Genomic DNA, 6,706 nt, shown 5'->3' on the forward strand with positions numbered 1-6,706 from the left:
TACCAGCTATCTGGGCGTTCCTTAATGAGTCAAACTGACACATAAAATTAACTATCACATCTTGATTGCAGGGGAGAGTCACAGCAGGGATGAGGGTCTTTTTTCTTATGCCCAGATAGCAAACTGACAAACCTCCTGCTAGAGATGATCTGTGGAAGCAGAATACTTCTATTGAGGGCATCCCAAAGGGTGAATCTCAGGTCTGAGAGTGAGTCAGAAGTTGGCGAAGAAAACTAGGGGATCTAGCAATGATAGAAGAACAATATCCAGAATATGTAGCTCCTAAATAAAAATAGAACTGCTGGTGGAGACAGAGAACAACTTGGGCAAAAATTAACAAGACATTCAAGGTTCAAACATACTACAAAATCTCTCAAATTCTTGAACCTAAAAATCTCACAATTTTTGAATGAAAAAAATCAATACACAAATTGAAGATAGTCACCATTGAATTCTGATTCAGTGGCCTGGAAAATTAAGTGGGGTGGGGGTGGTGGGGACACCACATCAGAATAGAAATAGAAGATAAAGAAAATAAGAAGTAAAAGATAAATGATTTTGGAGGACAGATATAGGGTACCCAAGATACAAACAATGGAAATTTCATAAGGAGAAATAGGAATCAATGGAGAAGAGGCAATAACTAAACAAACAATAGAAAACCATTTCTCTGTGTTGAAAGAAAATTTAAGGTAGAGATTGAAAGGGCTCACTGAGTTCCAGGAGTGATTGTGAAGAAAAAACAACCTAGGCCTAGCCCGGTAATCTTCCTGAGCTCAAATGATAGAAGGAAAATTGTATAAGTTCACAGAGAGAAGGAACAAACTATTTTCGAAAAGAATGAGAATCAAACTGACAATCAGACCTCTCGTCTACAACACTGGAGGGCAGAAGACAGCAGAATAATATCTGAAGAATCCTGACAGTAAAAGAAGGCAACCCAAGAATCCTACATCCAATCAATGTACCCCTCACTTGTTTGGGCAAATAAAAATATTTGAGAATATATAAGAAGTAAGAAAATGTATTATCTACATACCACATCTGGGGAGAGGATTCAAGAAAACCACTAACAATAATTGAAAGAGAAAAGATGAATATATATATATGTGTGTGTGTGTGTGTGTGTGTGTGTGTGTGAATAATGATTGGTGACATGTAATAAAAGTGCTAAATAAAGGTTCTTGAAATAGAAGTACCATGACAACACAAAATTTAAAATTTTTTAAATTTGGGCATGGCATGGTGGAGTCCTGAAAGGGGGTAGTAAAAGCATTTTAATGAATATTGACTTGATCAAATCAGCATGAATCCCTTTTTATTTATAATTTTAACATTTTGTTCATTATTGATTTTTTGCATTTAGTTTCACTTTCTTAATATTGCATTAAGATATTACTTATTTTGATTACCGAGTTTTTTTGCACCTCAAATTTTGTGCCAAGAAAAGTGCCCCAATTGCCTTTCTCTAGACCTGACTCTGTGAGCAAAATAAGGAAATGGAAGAAGAGAAAACAGCAGTCACAAAACCAGGTCAGAAGAACGTTTTAATAAAGACATCAACTGAAGTGGCATAGGATAAGCTCTGAGTAGAGGTATTGGGTCTGGTGCTAGGTCAAGCTATAATAACAGGGACATTAATCTGGGAGATGCGTAAAGCAAGGTCTGAATGAGAGGTTAGGAAGTGGAGGCCACAGACACAGAAAATGACTAAGCAAGGTATTGCCTTTGTAAATGAGAAAGTCAATTGTTAACAATTCCAATAAGCTTTTATCTTTGAGGGTGACATCATGAAAATTTCCTATGAAGAGAAATCACTTGGAGTTAGAGCATCACCAAACGCAAATAGCTCCCATTTATCTTTGGCGATTGAGGCAGCTCTGAGATGAAAATGGTCTGTAAAAAGAACTTTCTAGGAAGTCCATGCCGCTTTAGATGTCTCATATGCAGAAACACAACACAGGCTTTCAAAAATCATTGTTATCTCACTGTCACATTGGTAGCCGTGATTGTGGAAAATGATGTGTTCTCCTTTCTTGTGCATTCTTCATTACGCACACGCACTTCTGTGGGAATAAAAATAGGGAACTTAGACTTTTTTTTTTAAGGCCCTCTTCAGACCAGACTCCATTTAGGACCTGTTCTTCCCGTATACACTTCGAGAACGGTTGCCAAGGAAACCTGAAACAAAGACGACTTCATGCACTCAAAGCAGGAAAATGCATCCAGAACTTCAAATCTTTATACATTACTGAGGATTGACAGTCTCCTTCCTTGTTCTAACTGGAGTTTCAAGAACAGCCTTAAAGCACTTCACATTCTTTGTGTGTGTGTGTGTGAATCTGAGATACAGTCAATAGGGAGTTTTTCGTCTTATCTTCTGGCTATTTTTCAAATGTTTTGCCATTATTTCACAGTTTATGTATTCAAAAGTAAACATTACAATAATAGCAACTCTTCATTCTGTAAAATGAAAGGCTTAAATAACAAATTAAGAAAATGTAGTTTTCATTCCATATTGACTTCTGCAGCACTACCTTTAAGAAATATTGCTATGGCTTATATGTGAATTTTGGAACTCCTAAGGCTAGAGTTGCTGTCAGTGGAAGAGATCTGTTGCTATTCCTCCGAATGGATATACAACTGAATAATCTTGTAGTCTTTTATGTACAAATAGGCTGGTTGTGGGAGTTAATTGTCACAACCGAATAGGGGTCATTTTCAACATTGCAAATTGATAAATGTGATTTAATGCATAAAATTGTCTCGCATCGTGTTCTTAGAACAGGAAAAATGTACTGCATTAAGGAAGAGTCTTTGGGGGAAAATAAAGCCCATGATACTCAGCTAGGAGTATGAAGGATTAATAGCTAGATAATAATCAAACAAGTAGTTTTTGTTAAAAAAAGACAATAAACTTTATATGTAGAGGGTGTGGGTGGCAAAGACTTGTTGGGCATTAAGGAGGAATGAAGGCATACAGCATAAGAGTGTTCATTTGAAGTTTGGAAAGGATGGTCACAGAAGTAGGATGAGAATGACTGTTTGTCTGTGTGTGTTTGTGTGTGTGTGTATTTTCCAAATAAACGAGTTTACCTTTCCCTGTGATCTTCTTGTTCTGAAGGACAATGATTTTCTGACTGTGTCTTGCCCTAAGGTATTATTTTGGAGAAACCAAACAACCTCCCTGGAATAGTGCAATGTTGTGAGAAGCAGGGGGACTTGATATCAGCCACCTGAGTCAGAAGGAGGCAGCCCAGAAAGGTAGCACTTCAGGAGGTGAGGCAGCTATCATGTGATAATCATATCCTCAGAGAATCACAGATCCAGAGCAGTACCTCTTGCCTCACAATGCCCTAGGGTGTGATTATCTTATGATAACCATCTTAAAGATGTCTTTTTTGCTCAATCAACACATACTTCCATGAAAATTAGCTATCAAGATGAGTTACAAAATACAGATATTTAACATGACAGGTTAAAATAGTGCAGATGTCTTCATCCAATTATTGCAATTTGTACTCTGGACAAGGAAAACTACTTGGTTGAGTGATTCAACTTGCTAACATTTACATGTTTGGTAATTGTATATTATTACAAGATTTCTTCATATTGAGCAAACTCTATATTTTTGCTGACAGAGCTGTCTTTTTGAAATGCAGACCCCGGCAGGTTTATATGAGTGTCTTCGTCTCCCATCAGTTTGTTTTGTTTGGACCTGCCTTTTTACAAAACTTCCCCAGGGGTCCCAATACGTTTTCTCATCCATTCTGTGGCATGCAATGAGAAGGAGCCAGGCCATTTGCTTTTTGAGTGTTTGCTGGCAGAGAGTAAAGCACACTTGTCATGAGTGCACATGGGCTGGGAATATTTCTTGAGAATAAATGGGGCAGCAAAATAAGGAAAAGTTTGTGCACTGCAGAAGAAGTCAGTGTATTGGTGTGAATTCCTGCTGGCTCCTGGCAGAGCACTGTAATACCTCTATGGACCATGCATTCTATATGAAAGTGGGTGGATTCATTCAGCTAATTTCTAATATTCTTTCCAGCTTTAAAATTCTGTGCTTCTGAAGTAAAAATACATACAACCTCATGGTAGCTGAGGATGTTAAATGGCTAGGCACTTCCTAAACTATGTGCCTAGGGCAGTGTACAAGACAACCCCCTGCCCCATAACAAAGAATTATCCAGCCCACAAAGTCAAGTGCTTAGAATGAGAAATCTTGGTGGAGGGGATGTTTCTTAACATCTCTAATCCTTGGTTTCCTCATCTGTAACACCAGCCTAACTTAGTGATATGGTTTGACTCTGTGTCCCTACCCAAATCTCATGTCCGCTTGTAATCCCCATTTGTTGGAGGAGGGGCGTGGTTGGAGGTGATTGAATCACGGTAGTGGATTTCCCCTCTGCTGTTCTCGTGAGAGTGCGTGAGTTCTCACGAGATCTGGTTGTTTGAAAGTTATGTAGCACCTCCCCTTTCTCTCTCTCTCCTGCTCCACCATGGTAAGATGTGCTTGCTTCCCCTTCGCTTTCCACCTTGATCATAAGTTTCCCAGCCATGCTTCCTGTACAGCTTGTGGAACTGTGAGTCAATTAAACCTCTTTTCTTTAGGAATTACCCAGTCTCAGTTAGTTCCTTATAGCAGTGTGAGAAGGAACTAATGAACTGAGTTTCTGTGAGGATTCATTGAAGCAATGTGTATAAAGCAGTTAGTGCTGCCAAGTAATACTCAGTAAGTATCATCAATTACGATTGTTTTTATAATTAATAGTGCCAATAATATTTTAAAAATTGCTATACATGTGGAAGAAAAATTCTTTAAATCAAATTTTCAATGACTATTTGTTAGGTACACCAACAACCTGAGAGATTCCTGGGCCTCTGAAACACTCGAATGCAATGATTCTAACAACGTGTTCCATGAACTTACAGCATCAGCCTCACTTGGGAACATGTTAGGGAAATTCTTGATTCACACTCCAGACCTATTGAATCAGAAATCCTGATGGTGGAACCCAGTAAACTGTGTTGCGAACAAATTCTCCAGGTGATTCTGATGTGAACTAGAGTTTGAGAACCACTGCTCTAATATATACCTTGGGAATAATTCCTCTAAGCAGGAACTGGGTCTCATCTATGTAATCATTCCAAACACCTGGCTGAGTGCCTTGTATGGGATAGGTACTTAGTAAAGTGATTGAATGGGATGAAAAACTAATTCATGAGCAGGAGCTGATCCTGCATTATTGACAATTGTTCCCACAGCTTGGCATTGACTGATGTTGACAGACACAACTAAGTTACACCCACAGGTCCTAATCTCTCTCTGTCTGCCTGTACCAGGTGTAAGGCAGCATGCCTGTGGGCTAAAGAGGCCACTTGTGCTTACAAGTTGAGACCTGCCAGCTCAAGTGATCCTACACCTTAGTTAGGGCCAAACAGAGGGAGAGGTTTCATTAGAAATAATTAAACTCAAATGAAACAAACCCAGGAGTTCAAAACAAATGCAGCTGTGGCTGTCATCAAATCATTCCTCTATTTTTTTTTATTGGGGGGATTTTGGAACTAATAGACAAGAGTTTGGGGGATGTTTGTATGTATGTTTGATTTAATGGTGTAAATGTCGTTTTCTGAGTATTCAAAATTTCAGTATTGAAAATTGAGTCACCTTGAAAATCACACTGTGGAAATATGGGACCGTGAAGAAAATATATTCATTTGAACTTAAAGCCATCTTCTACTGTATTTGCATAAATCTAGAAAAGGGATTCATATAATGAATCATACTAAGATTTGTTAAAACCCTAGCAGCATCTGGATCAACATGACTAGTGATAGGTTTTTAAATTGCAAATATAGAAAGTAAATATGAAGGAATCAGCGTATTTGGGAGATAGTTTTGAAAAGCATATTTAAAGAAGTATTTCTGGCCGAGTACAGTGGCGCACGCCTGTAATCCCAGCACTTTTGGAGGCTGAGGCGGGTGGATCACCTGAGGTCAGGAGTTTGAGACCAGCCTGGCCAACATGGTAAAACCCCATCTCTACTAAAAATACAAAAATTAGCTGGGCATCATGGCACATGTCTGTAATACTAGCTACTTGAGAGGCTGGGGCAAGAGAATTGCTTGAACCCGGGAAGTGAAGGTTGCAGTGAGCTGAGATCATGCACTCCAGCTTGGGCAACAGAGCAAGACTGTGTCAAAAAAAAAAAAAAAAAAAAAAAAAAAAAAAAAAAAAAAAAAATTTCCCAAAAAAAAAAAAAAAAAATTTATTTTAAATTAAAAAAAAAAAAAAAGAAAAAAAAAAGAAGTATTTCTCACATAAAAATATATATAATGTATGTATAAGTTATAAAACATAACTATAAACTGAACACCCAATGGGCCACCATTATCCTTAGGTAATGGGACATTATAAATACCGTTGAGACTTCTTCTAGGTCACTTGTTCATTGCAAACCCCTGGCTGCTACCTGCCCTTCACTGAGGTAACCACTGTCCTGAATGGCGCTTAACCATAAATTTGATACATATATATTTAACTATAATTTATTTATTTTAGAGTTTGCTTGTTTTTAAACTTTACTTAAATGATATCATATTATATGTATTCCTTAATCTATTTTTTCATTCAGTGTTATCCACATGGTTGTAAATACTCTGCTGAATTCTAGTCTATTTTCTAATTATATTACAGTTTACCCA

At 37.7% G+C, this 6,706-nt stretch overlaps 1 long non-coding RNA gene across 3 annotated transcripts in view; it reads left to right on the plus strand.

Moving 5' to 3' along the window:
* Positions 1 to 974, plus strand: part of LOC108544652 (uncharacterized) — an 80,715-nt gene extending 79,741 nt beyond the window's left edge. Inside the window, exon 5 of one of the 3 annotated variants that reach the window (XR_001889912.1) lies at positions 805 to 974. This is a non-coding gene — a long non-coding RNA (uncharacterized LOC108544652). Of the gene's footprint in view, positions 1 to 71; positions 184 to 804 lie in introns of those variants that run through there. The other 2 variants (XR_001889913.1, XR_001889914.1) reach the window with 2 other exon arrangements.
* Positions 975 to 6,706: the final 5,732 nt, after the last annotated feature.

The sequence above is a fragment of the Rhinopithecus bieti genome, unplaced genomic scaffold (genome assembly GCF_001698545.2).
Source record: "Rhinopithecus bieti isolate Rb0 unplaced genomic scaffold, ASM169854v2 scaffold_21703, whole genome shotgun sequence".
NCBI classification, from domain to species: Eukaryota; Metazoa; Chordata; class Mammalia; order Primates; family Cercopithecidae; genus Rhinopithecus; species Rhinopithecus bieti.